The 13226-nt window shown below is 44.1% G+C and overlaps 1 long non-coding RNA gene across 2 annotated transcripts in view; it reads right to left on the reverse strand.

Annotated features, from left to right (window-relative positions):
• LOC141140913 (uncharacterized) overlaps positions 1 to 13226 on the reverse strand; it is a 179600-nt gene that overhangs the window by 77331 nt on the left and 89043 nt on the right. The gene's annotated exons all lie outside the window — the stretch shown is intronic.

Consider the following 13226-nt stretch of genomic DNA (forward strand, 5'->3'; position numbering starts at 1 on the left):
GGGACATTACTGTCATTACTGCTTAAAGGGCCCTCATACCATTTCTATTAGGCCAGATCTCTCATTGTTATCTACAAATTATCTTGACATGTTATTGTAGAGGAATTCCTCTGCTGAGTTAGGACTCTTACCCAAAGCTCAGTAGATCTTTTGCCTCCTCTGTTAAAAATATCCTCTTTATATCGTTCCAGTAAACATTAATAGAATATAAACGCACTGAGTTGTTTGACTTATTACTTCAAGGTGGTGCAAAGATGTCTGAACATAGAGTGTCAGGTGGGTTGGAATGTTCACAAGGTCATGGCAGTGCAGATGAGCAGGTAAGTCCAAGCAGTCCCCAAGGGGGTCGTGCTACAATGTATATTCTCAACACATTTCATGAATCTTAGTTTACTTCATCAGGAGAACCATTGTTTGACCAACAATAAACTCAATAGCAACAAGAGGGGATGAGAGTTGGATCACCGTCAATGGATGCAAGAGGGTCACCTTGAGATGCCTGTCCTGGAATGTGTGGTAAAGTTGGGAGCCAAACACCAGGGCTACCACATGGGCATTGGGTTTATTTTGGGTTTGTGCTTCCCTAGGCAAGACTAAAATTGGGCACCCCCATCCTGTCTAAATTTGTCCTCCCCCCAGCCCCTTTAAAATTGTGCATGCCCGTGCAACAGCAACAAACTACATACAATTTAATATCCATAGGTGATGCTTTTAAAGCCTTTACAGCATTGGTCATCAATCCTGTCCTCAGGGCCAACTAACAGGCCAGGTTTGTAAGATAACTGAAATACAGGTGATATAATTTGCTGCTCAGTGATTGCAGTATTCTAGTCTGCATCTCCCCAAGGTAATACTGTACATAAAACTAGACATGTGCACTGACAAAAAAATGTGTTCGTTTTCGTTTCATTCGGTTTTTTGCTTTTTCGGAAATTCGGACATTTGGAAATTTCAAATGTCCGAATTTCCGGATTTCCGAATTTGGAATTTGCAGATTTCGGATTTTCCAAAATTCCGAAATACGGATTTCAGAATTTCCGGATTTTCGTAATTCGAAAATTCGGATATAAAAAAATTTGAAAATCCGAAAATTCGAAAACCTGAAAAAAAAAAAATCAGTAAAATTCAAAATAATAACTAACTATTAAATTTTAGGTATTGGAATTTCCTTTCAAATTTAGCTGTTTGTGAACGTAACGAATACAAATTTATCTGAAGTTATGAATTATCCGAAATAACGAATGCCGCATCTAAACATATGGAATGGAACAACCTAATAATAAATAATAATAAAAAGGTTTTATTATTATTATTGTTATTTATTATTATTAGATTGTTACGTTCCATTCGTTTAGATGCTGCATTTGTTATTTCACATAATTCGTAACTTCGGATAAATTCGTACCTGTTACGTTCACAAACAGCAAAATTTGAAAGGAAGTTCCAATACCTATAATTTAATAGTTATTATTTCGAATTTTACTGATTTTCTTTCATTTTTTTTTAAATTTTTTAATTTCCGAATTTTTGAATTTCGAAAATTCGGAGTTTCGGAATTTCGGAAATCCGAAATTTCCAAATTTCCGAATTTCCAAAATTTGGAATTTTGGAAATTGAAAAATTTGGAAATTTCGAAATTAATGAATTTGTCAAAATTCTTTAACCACCTCAATACAGGGCACTTTCACCCCCTTCCTGCCCAAGCCATTTTTCAGTTTTCAGCGCTGTCACAATTTGAATGACAATTGCGCGGTCATGTTACACTGCACCCTAATGAAATTTTTATCATTTTTCCCCACAAATAGAGCTTTCTTTTGGTGGTATTTGATCACCTCTGTGGTTTTTATTTATTGCGCTATAAACAAAAGAAGAGGGACAATTTTGAAAAAACACAATATTTTTTACTTTTTGCTATAATAAATATCCAATTTTTTTTTTTTTTTTAACACATTTTTTCCTCAGTTTAGGTCGAAACATATTCTTCTACATATTTTTGGTAAAAAAAAAAATCGCGATAAGCGTATATTGATTGGTTTGCACAAAAGTTATAGCGTCTACAAAATAGGGGATAGATTTATAGCATTTTTATTTATTTATTTATTTTTTACTAGTAATGGCGGCGATCTGCGATTTTTATTGTGACTGCGATATTGCAGCGGACATATCGGACACTTTTGACACATTTTTGGGACCATTCACATTTATACAGCGATCCGTGCGATAAAAATGCATTGATTACTGTGTAAATGTGACTGGCAGGGAAGGGGTTAACACTAGGGGGCGATCGAGGGGTTAATGTATGACCTAGGGAGGTGATTCTAATGCCCCGTACACACGGTCAGATTTTCCTACGGAAAATGTGTGATAGGACCTTGTTGTCGGAAATTCCGACCGTGTGTAGGCTCCATCACACATTTTCCATCGGATTTTCCGACACACAAAGTTTGAGAGCAGGATATAAAATTTTCCGACAACAAAATCCGTTGTCGGAAATTCCGATCGTGTGTACACAAATCCGACGGACAAAGTGCCACGCATGCTCAGAATAAATAAAGAGATGAAAGCTATTGGCCACTGCCCCGTTTATAATCCCGACGTACATGTTTTACGTCACCGCGTTTAGAACGATCGGATTTTCCGACAACTTTGTGTGACCGTGTGTATGCAAGACAAGTTTGAGCCAACATCCATCGGAAAAAATCCTAGGATTTTGTTGTTGTAATGTCCGAACAAAGTCCGACCGTGTGTACAGGGCATAACTGTGGTAGGAGGGGACTCACTAGGGGAGGAGACCGATCGGTGTCCCTATGTACAAGGGACACACCATCAGTCTCCCCTCCTCTCTGACAGGACGTGGATCTGTGTTTACATGCACAGATCCACGGTCCTGCTCTGTTACCCGGCAATCGCGGGTGCCCGGCGGACATCGCGGCCGCCGGGCACGCATACCGGGTCCCGAGCGACGCAGCGGGCACGCGCGCACCGGCGGCGGCGCGCGCGCGCCCCCTGGTGGCTCCGGAGGGCGATCACGTCATATGACATCCGCCCAGAACAACAGAAGCCTCATCCCGCCGTCATATGACAGTGGGCGGTGGCTTAGTAGTTAAAAAACGAATTTGGAACCAAACGAATTGCACATGTCTACATAAAACCTGGCCTGTTAGTGAGCCCTGAGGACAGGGTTGATGACCACTGCTTTACAGGTTACCACTTTAGATTTACACAGGAGGTCTGGTTCTAGAATTACTGCCCATGATCTGAAATTCATTGTGATACCTCACGTAAGGGACGATCGCTGTTTGCGTGTATGTGGGACCGACACATGCGTTCGCCTTTGCAGTGACAGGGGCACTTTAAAAATGTTTTAATGGCACTGACGGCTTCCAAGTAGGAAGAGAGGTCACGTCATTGCTTCAGGTTTACTGTTACAAACAGCCAATCAAAGCCTATCCCTGCTTTGCTTGGCTATACGGCCAGCTGGCAGATGCTCCGGCTGGTCGCTCAGGTCTCCTGGTGGGATGGGAGAGCCCAAGAGAGCCATGGAAGGCAGTGGGAGCTGGGGACGTCCCCTCCCGCTGCTTGTAATAGCAATCAGGCCGCTAGTAAGCCGGTTGCTATTACAAAAGAGCCAACCACGGCTCTAAAAATCGATACCGCGGTGATGCCTCTAGCTGCAGGCCACCCCCTTCGCCAAGGCAAACGCCATAGATACGTCCCTGAACATGGGACCGATGGACCATAGAATGACCAGACTACCAGATCCTTCAATGCAGGCATCCATCAAATATATATTGTATCAGTTTTGGATTGACTAATACTTTATCCACCAGAGCGTATTTAGGAGGCTTCTCGGTGACCCAGTAAGGACTGCAGCACTATGATTGTAGAAGGGGGGAATGGGGGTTTTAGCCAAGTTGGAAACTTTTGGTTAGTATCCATTGTCCTTGGAAATACATTTTATTATATTCCCTGATTCAGCAGCAGCAGAAAAAATTTGTCAGATGTTATCTGACCATCTTTTTTCTATCACAATTCCAGATTAATTAATTTGTCAAACATTTACATTACAATACACTGATAAAGTAGGACTCTGTGCAGATTCACCCTGGCCACTCTCCAGTCTACTATTATTAGAAGGGGTGTCCCCTTGGCAACGAGACCAACAAATAACCAGACGCTGCATGGGCCGTGACACCCATACAGACTTAAACATCTTTTACTGCTGAGATAAATATTTGTAAATCATTGCAGTATTCAATCATGAGTACCTCACTGTCAGCTTATAAGGTCACATCCTCTGAAAAAAATTACATTGTGTTGGTTACGGAAGAACAGCCGTGCATGCAAAAAGAGAAAGGGAAATGTCAGAAGTTTAAATGATTGGTTGGAATTGTTGAAGTAGAATTTTGCATGGTGAATATGGACAACCCAGGTTACTCAATCATTGCCTTAAAGTAAACCTCATTTGAAGTTGCTAAACTAACCCTTCAGGAATTTTGAACTTGTAAAAATCGTATCTACTCCTCAGTTCTGAGGTTAGACTTGTTATTATACAGAATTTATAATATAGCACCAGGAAGGAAACATAGGGTTCTGCTTGTTAGAGCTTGCAAATTAAAAGAAAGGGTCAACTGATACAAAAGATGATAACTGCGAGGGATGGGCTGTGGAGAAAGTGAAAGTTTAGTTTATAAGTTAGATGTGTATGGGCAGGGCCTACTCACCCTGCATACAGGGGCATGCTCATCTATGCCTGGGACTAGGTGGGGACTGCAGTCACGGGAAAAGTCTAACATTAAGGCAGTTCCCTGTCTTAGAGATGAGTGCAGAATTCATCGGAAAAAGTATTGTCCCGTGTCACTACACATTGTAACTTGGTTGCATTAGGAGAGATCCTGCTGAACCCATGCCCGCTCCACCAGTCCAGCGTACCTCTGTTACCTAACTCCCAGTACCAGGATCGCATGGACCTCATGCATGCACTCCTTTCTTCCCGTACCCTGTGACCAGGTCATGGATCTCCATAATGCGGATTTGATCCCAGCTGCTACTGTAAATCGACTGCTGGGTAGGGAGCCAGGATATCGATCCCCACGCTATCAGAGGACCCATCACACTTAGAAGATACCACGCTTAACGACTGGTTGCGCTGTAGCTTGTTCTAACTTGGTTATCCATAGCAAAGATATTGCTTCCTCTTGCTTTCTAGTAGACCTTGTAGTAGCTGAGCTTTGTACCCCACATGTGCTTTACTGACCCTGGTACTTTTGATACACTAAGACCAACATGCACCCCTTAAATTACTTCAGACCAAGCTAAGAACAGTTGATGCAACTTTACGTAAAGTAGATGTAAACCCACCACTCACCCAGTATAAACTAATGGCACAGTATTAATGTATATATACATGCAAGCCTACTGCCATGTATCCCTACCTTGCACCCCCTTCAGCAGTAGGAGCCCAAAACTCTGGAATCAGTGGGTGGGTCTCTTTGCTGGAGCTCAGTGGGCAGAGTCATGATGTCACAAGACTCCCTGCCCACCTCTACACTCTACTATTCTTGAATTTTGAGTAACATCCAGTCAAAATTTAGGAAAGGCACCACATGACTTCAGCATGCCCAATCATGCTGGGGTTCGGAGCAGTCAATCCTGGGAGAGCTGGAGAGGAGGGGGATGTGAAGCTGGAATCGTAGAGACTCTCTCTGCTCTCTGCTCAATCCTGAGATAAAGAAATGAGATGTCAGTCACAGTAGTGGGGGATGTGGCGACACTTGTCTATTTGTCGTTTTTTTATCTTACTACAAAAAGACAAGAGGATTGCTCAGAGCTGGATTAAATCTTTGTGGCAAGACTGGGCACAGATGACTTGACATCCTCTACTGTACCAGGTAGAAGTCTTAATTAAAAACATTTTTTTCAGGTTTACATCCACTTTAAGGAGTTTCTGTTAATACAGTTCAACATGAACAATGTCCATATCCTAACCCTAACTACAACTGTTTGGCTGCCCAAGTGTACCTCTACAAGGCAGTAGTCCATATTGGTGTTCTCCAAGTGCTGGTTGCTCTCGGGATCCCCAGTCCCTCTGACAGATTGCAAGGCACAACAGTCCTCCTCCCCAGTAGTTATGGCATGTCCTGCCTGATGTGGCCCATCCAAAGATGCTAAACCCAGCCTTCCCCCATATTTTTATCACTGCTGAGTAGACTGGATCCAGAAAGCCCGGGAACTGTAGCACACACATTAACTCTTTCCCCCCCTCAACCTGGGCCAGCCACTAACTAAAACACACTCCTGTAGGCAACCCTCATGCATGATAGCCTTCTAAAGAGAAGGGTTTTCAGGGATCACCTAAAGATGGATAGAGTAGGAGATGGTCGGACAGATTGGGGAAGGGAGTTCCAGAGGTTGGGAGAGGCTCTGGAGAAGTCCTGGTCAAGAGCGTGGGAGGAGATGACAAGGAAGATAGAGCAGGAGGTCTTGGAAGGAACAAAGAGAATGGTTTGGTTGGTATTTTGTGATGAATATTGGTGATGTAGCTGGGGACAGAGCTGTGGATGGCTTTTTAGGTTTTTGTTAATATTTTGAATTTTATTCACTGGGTCAATGGAGGAATTGGCAAAGAGGGGTAGCAGACACCAAACGATTGATTAGGTGATTTGGTGGATCAGTCTGGCATCCAAGCTCATCGTTGACTAAAGGGGGGATAGCCTATATAAAGGAAGGCCAACAAAAGAGGGAGTGCATTAGTTGAGGTGAGAGATAACCAAGGAGTTGAGGTGTCATTGGTTAGGAAGGGGCATATTTTGGATATGTTACAGAGGTTGAGGCAGCAAGATTTGGACAGTAACTGGATGTTGAGAAAGGATAGTTCAGAGTCCAGGAATACACCTAGTACCCTGGTATACAGGGAGGAACTTATAGATGTGCCACTGATCTTGATGGAGAAGTAAGGGTAGACGGCACAGGGAGGGGGAGCCTTTAAATTCTAACTATAGGCAGATAGTTAAACATTCTGAATCTGAGAAGTAGACCCTGTTCTTCAGTGTAGCTATTTTCTGTTGGAATTAAGTCTAAAGCTGGTCACACGCTTGGGTTCAGTCCAAACCAGTGTTAGGCCAAACCTGAAGCAAGCTGTAAGTGCCCGCCCAATGAGCTGTGGCCAGGGCATTCCCAGACAGCTTCCTTCCAGGTTGAGCCAAACATAGATTTGGACCAAACCCAAGCTTGTCCTTACAATACCCATATAGATTGTGCTAATTCTCCCTTGCTAGATATTGCACTTATGACTGATAGAATACTTGAACAGTGACTGCATCTGATTGGATGTAGCCAACAATTTTCATCTGGCTCCTTTAACAAAAATCAACTGAAAAATTGACTTTTCTCAGAGTTCCAACAGGTACCCCTCACAGGAGTTTGGGCTTAACCGCAGGCTACATTCAAGTTACTTAATGGGTACTAAGGGACACGGAGGAGAAAAGGTACCAGGTGATGAGGAACTGGAACTTGAGAGACGCTCAGCAGAGATTCAGACTGTAAATCCTGCAATGCCTTAGGGTGCTGGGGAGATGCAGCAGAGACCCAGACTGTAGATGCAAAGGCAACCACAGGAGAAATGGAGGTTGAGGCTGTGAGTGCTGATGAGGCTGCAGGAGCAGCTAAGGGACTACAGGGGTTACAGGTGCAGCAAGGACTGTGGATACAGCTGGGTGCAGGTAACTGCCTACACTACAACAACAATAATGCTGTGTGTGCTGGGCTGCCAGCATCCCACCAACCAATGAAATTGTGCAGATCAGGCTGCAAATGGCATATCAACCAATAATGCTGTGCAGCCCAACATGGCCCTGAGTGTAAGCACCTGCATTTGGCCTAGCATCAGCCTCTTGCAGTTCCCATACAGCATAAATCAGACTGGATAAGACAGAAACAGCACAAGAAGCCAGTAAGCTCTGCTGCAATGTTCATAGCTGGGTGTCAGATCCCCGCCCTCCTCGCTAACTTGCAATGAAGGACTGGCTAACCTCACACCACGATGTCACTTACGTAACAATGCCACTCAGCTGCGCCCAGCACAAAGATTTTCCAGCTTGCGGAACCACAATCTAGGTGCCAGCAGCCTGAGAACGATTGTCAATGGGCTAATTACACAATTAACCCTTTAACTGCTACCACTGACATTTGTTTAGGAAGGGTCAGGAATTCCATCAATTTAGCAATACCAATTATGATTTCAGAATAAGCGTCTGGAACACACACTGCCACCACAGACAGGTCTGCTCAGAGGCCTAACACACGATCTGAATTTCGGCCCACAAAAGACCAATGAGAGTTTTTCATTGGAAAATGCGACCGTGTGTATGCTCCATCGGTCTTTTGCTGGCGGAATTCCAGCCAGCAAAAGACAGAGCATGCTCTCAATTTTTCGGTCGGGAAAAGTTCCTATCCGAAAATGCGATCGTCTGTGGCAAAATTCCTACGCATGCTCGGAAGCATTGAACTTAATTTTCTCGGCTCGTCGTAGTGTTGTACGTCACCGCGTTCTTGACAGTCATAATTTCAGCAAACTTTTGCCTGACCGTGTGTACGCAAGGCAAACTTGAGCAGAATCCCGTCGGAAAAGCCGTCATATCTTTTTTCAACGAGAAATCCAATCATGTGTACGCGGCTTTACTCTACAACAGTAGCGCTCTTTAAGAGGCAGGTTTGTTTATAGCTTGCATTAAGAGCTTTAGAGACAAGGTTAACACTTTTCAACATAAGGGTTTATTATGAAAAGGTCAAAGTTGGTGCAAATAAAACATTTACAGAAAAAAAGATGTTTCAAAGAGATAAAGACAATATACAGCGACAAAGAAATAAGGTAGAATTGAGGAGGGAGAATACTTGCAATTAATGTCTGAGGGTGGCACAGTGGTGTAGTGGATAGCACTATTGCCTAGCAGTAAAAAGGGTCACTGGTTTGAATCCCAACTACAACACTACCTGCCTGGAGTTTGCATGTTCTCTCTGTGCCTGCGTGGGTTTCCTCCGGGTACTCCGGTTTCCTCCCACACTCCAAAGACATGTTAGTAGGTTAATTGGATCCTGTTTAAATTGTCCCTAGATTGTGTATGTATGAATGTGAGTTAGGGACCTTAGAGTGTTAGCTCCTTGAGGGTAGGGACTGATGTGAATGTCCAATGTATTATGTAAAGCGCTGCGCTATACAAGTGCATGAAATAAAATATGCTAACAGAGACCATGCTGATAGGAGCAGAGAGATGACCTCATCAGTTTGTTGCTTTGCCTTTCACTATTTAAAGCGAAGTTCCACACAAAAATGGAACTTCCGCTTTTCTGAACCCTCCCCCCCTCCGGTGTCACATTTGGCACCTTTCAGGGGGGAGGGGGGTGCAGATACCTGTCTAAGACAGGTATTTGCACCCACTTCCGGCATAGACTCCCATGGGAGTCTACGCCTCTTCCCGTCCCCACCGCGCTGTCTGCTGGGAACACACAGCTCCCAGGAGAGAGCGGGGACCACTTGGGACGCGCAGCGCGACTCGCACATGCGCAGTAGGGAACCGGGAAGTGAAGCCGCAACGCTTCACTTCCTGATTCCCTCACCTAGGATGGCGGCGGCAGCTGCCGAGAACCGAGCGGGTTCTCGGCGCCGGCTGCCGACATCGCTGGACCCTGGGACAGGTAACTGGCCATGTATTAAAAGTCAGCAGCTGCAGTATTTGTAGCTGCTGGCTTTTAATTTTTTCTTTTTTTGGCGGTGTGGGTGGACCCCCGCTTTAATCACAAGATGGGGGAGGGACACGATCTGTAATTGTTTTTGCCAAGCTAAATAAGTCTCAAAACTGGATAGAAAGAAATACAAATCCTTTGGCAGTTCAAACTGTTCCCATATGTCTTTCCTTTGTGTATTTAGCTTTTTGCCTGGTGTTCAGCTTTAAGGGAAAGTTTTGTTAAGTCATCTTCATAAGGCCTTTGTTCAGGGGATTTTTTTAACATGTTGAGCTATTAACAAAAATGCAATCCTTTCTGCGAAACAGTGAGAAAGCTCCTTTATAACACCCATCTATAAATAGCAGATGGTCTTTAGGCTTAAAAAATGACTGTTGCGAAACAGGACTTTTTTTTAAACAAGGTGTTTAAGAATCCTGAGGCAAATATGCCCGAGGTTGATGTAAAAATGAAAATAAATAAACACATGAAATCACAAGCACATGTTGCGATTGATTAGGAATCCTTAGTCGCTGGATAATCTTCAATTCATCCCGGGGTTGCTTACAGCAAAGTTTTGTTCAATGAGACTTTCACAAACAACCACATGACCACTAGAGGATTAGCATGACCTAGGGTCAGTATACTGAATCACATTAGATTAGCTCAGGATCAGGACATAATGATGTCTTAATTTAGTTTCGGAAATCTGATCAAAACCGCAGCAGAGAACGTGGTTTGTTGTGCTCAAAGTCGAAGCTCAATAGGCAATGCAGTTTAAATATAAGTACAACTATGGTAGTAACCTTAAAGGTACATGCCCATCAAGTATTAAAATGATGTGTTAGGCCATTCCTAAAACCCAGACAATAGACACACCGGCTCTGGGAACATTTGGAACTCAGAACCTCACATGTGAATTCCACAACACTCAACAATCTACAAAGAGGGGTCCTGTATTACATTGTAAGATTGAACCTCAGGACCAACGTTTCTAGAATCGGGAAGTTGGATACAGTACAACCCCCCCCCCCCCCCAAAGTTTTCATTGCCTCCAAGGCTACCCTTTTCAAGTAAAGTTGCCCATACAGGGTTAGATTTCCATTCGAATATTCATAGGAAAGTCTGGAAAGACATTTGTCAGAGCATTCAATGATGCTGCCGTTGAGTCAACTAATTTTGTTCAAAGGCCTTTAAACATTTCACCCAGACCTGCTACTTGAATGGATACCCAGAATGGAGTCCCTAGAACCCAGGCAATAAGCAAACACCAAGTCTAGGAACATTTGGAACTCAGAACCACTCATGTAAATTCTACAACACTCAACAATCTACCAAGAGGTGCCCTATATTGCATTGTGAGATTGGACTTCAGCACCAACGTTTCTAGAACTGGGAAGTTCGATCCCCCTCCCATTCCTGAGGTTGTCATTGGCTGCAAGGCTACACTTTTCAAGTAAAGCTGCCCATACAGAGTTAGATTTTCCTACAAACATTTATAGGAAATTCTGAAAAGACATTTGCCAGAGTATTCGATGATTGCTGACATTGAGTCAACTAATTTTGTCTAAAAACCTTTAAAAATGTTGTACAGACCTGCTACGTGAATAGATTTACTGTATATGCAATATATATATACACTAGAATCTACTTATGAATTACATTTTGCATACACTAAATAGAAAACATTGTATTGTATGTACTTAAAGGAAAGCAAAAGGAGGAGAGAGAAAGCACCAAGCCAATCCTTTAACCACTTTCCGCCATCATTATACTGCGGTCAGGTTGTCACGATCCCGTGAACCGTCGTAGCTGTACGTTGGCTCCTTTAAGCGGGATAGCAGGCGCACGCGCCTGTTGCATTGCGGGGGTGCTGATGCTCGTGGCCGGCAATCGCGGGCACCAGAGGCAGAACAGGGACGTGTGTGTGTAAACACACAAATCCCTGTTCTGTGAGGAGAGGAGAGGCAGATTGTCACGTACCTGGTAGGTTGTGAGCCTGAAGTGCAGAGAAAGACCTCCCTTACAGCTCCCACTCCCGTTCCCCTGGAATGGAAACAGAGGGTCAGGAGTGAAGAGTGGTATGGGTGCCTGGCAGGATCAACAGCTGCTGGAAGTACAGTAGTGGTGGCACCCTTGAAATCAGGAACCTGAAGACAGAAACTGAAATGCAGGTAGGACCAGGAACCCAACAGGTAAGCAGGCCGGATAGTGGAGTGCTGGACTGGAACCAGGAACAACAGCAGGTAGTAGCCTGGAACGCTGGGCTGGAACCAGGAACAACAGCAGGTAGTAGCCTGGAAGGCTGGACTGGAACCAGGAACAACAGCAGGTAGCAGACTGGAACACTGGGCTGGAACCAGGAACAACAGCAGGTAGTAGCCTGGAACGCTGGACTGGAAACAGGAACAAGCAGTAGGTAGCAGACTGGAACGCTGGGCTGGAACCAGGAACAACAGCAGGTAGTAGCCTGGAACGCTGGACTGGAACCAGGAACAAGCAGTAGGTAGCAGACTGGAAGCCAGTATATACAGCGGAGGGTCAACAAGCCGGTGGTCGGTAGTGGTCGGACAGCAGAGGTACCAGGGGTAATGCAGAGGGATGGTCAGGCAAGCCAAGAGGGTCTGGTGCAGGCGGATAGCAGGATGGTCAAACAGGAAGCCGGGTCAGATAACAGGATACACAGATCAGATCAGGAAACACACACAGAACGCTGTAGAGCAGACAGCGGGGATGGAGTGTAACAGGCCGGTTTAAATAACCCGCCTGACACCAGCGGGAGTGCGCGCGCGCGTGCCCGTGCGTGACCACACCTGTGAATGCGCGCATGCGCAATGGAACCCGTGGCTGAGCTCCCGTGCGCCTGGGACGCTGGTTACTGGCAGGATCTTCATGACACAGATCGTTAGTTCCTAATAGCTAGGAACCACAATCTGTCATCTCCTATATTCAGTCCCCTCCCCCCACAGTTAGAACACACAGTCAGGGAACACAGTTAACCCCTTGATCGCCCCCTAGTGTTAACCCCTTCCCTGCCAGTGACATTTACACAGTAATCACTGCATTTTTATAGCACTGATCGCTGTATAATTGTCAATGGTTTAAAAAATGTGTCAAAAATGTCCGATGTGTCCGTCATAATGTCACAGTCCCGATAAAAATCGCAGATCACCACCATTACTAGTAAAAAAAAAAATAATAATAATAAAAATGCCATAAATATATCACCTATTATGTAGACACATAAATTTTGCGCAAACCAATCAATATACGCTTATTGCGATTTTTATTACCAAAAATATGTAGAAGAATACATATCGGCCTAAACTGAGGAAAAAATTAGCTTTTTTTAAAAAAAATATTGGGATATTTATTATAGCAAAAAGTACAAAATATTGTGTTTCTTTCAAAATTGTCGCTCTTTTTTTGTTTATAGCGCAAAAAATAAAAACCGCAGAGGCGATCAAATACCACCAAAAGAATGCTCTATTAGTGGGGAAAAAAAG

The sequence above is a fragment of the Aquarana catesbeiana genome, linkage group LG04, assembly GCF_042186555.1.
Source record: "Aquarana catesbeiana isolate 2022-GZ linkage group LG04, ASM4218655v1, whole genome shotgun sequence".
NCBI classification, from domain to species: domain Eukaryota; kingdom Metazoa; phylum Chordata; class Amphibia; order Anura; family Ranidae; genus Aquarana; species Aquarana catesbeiana.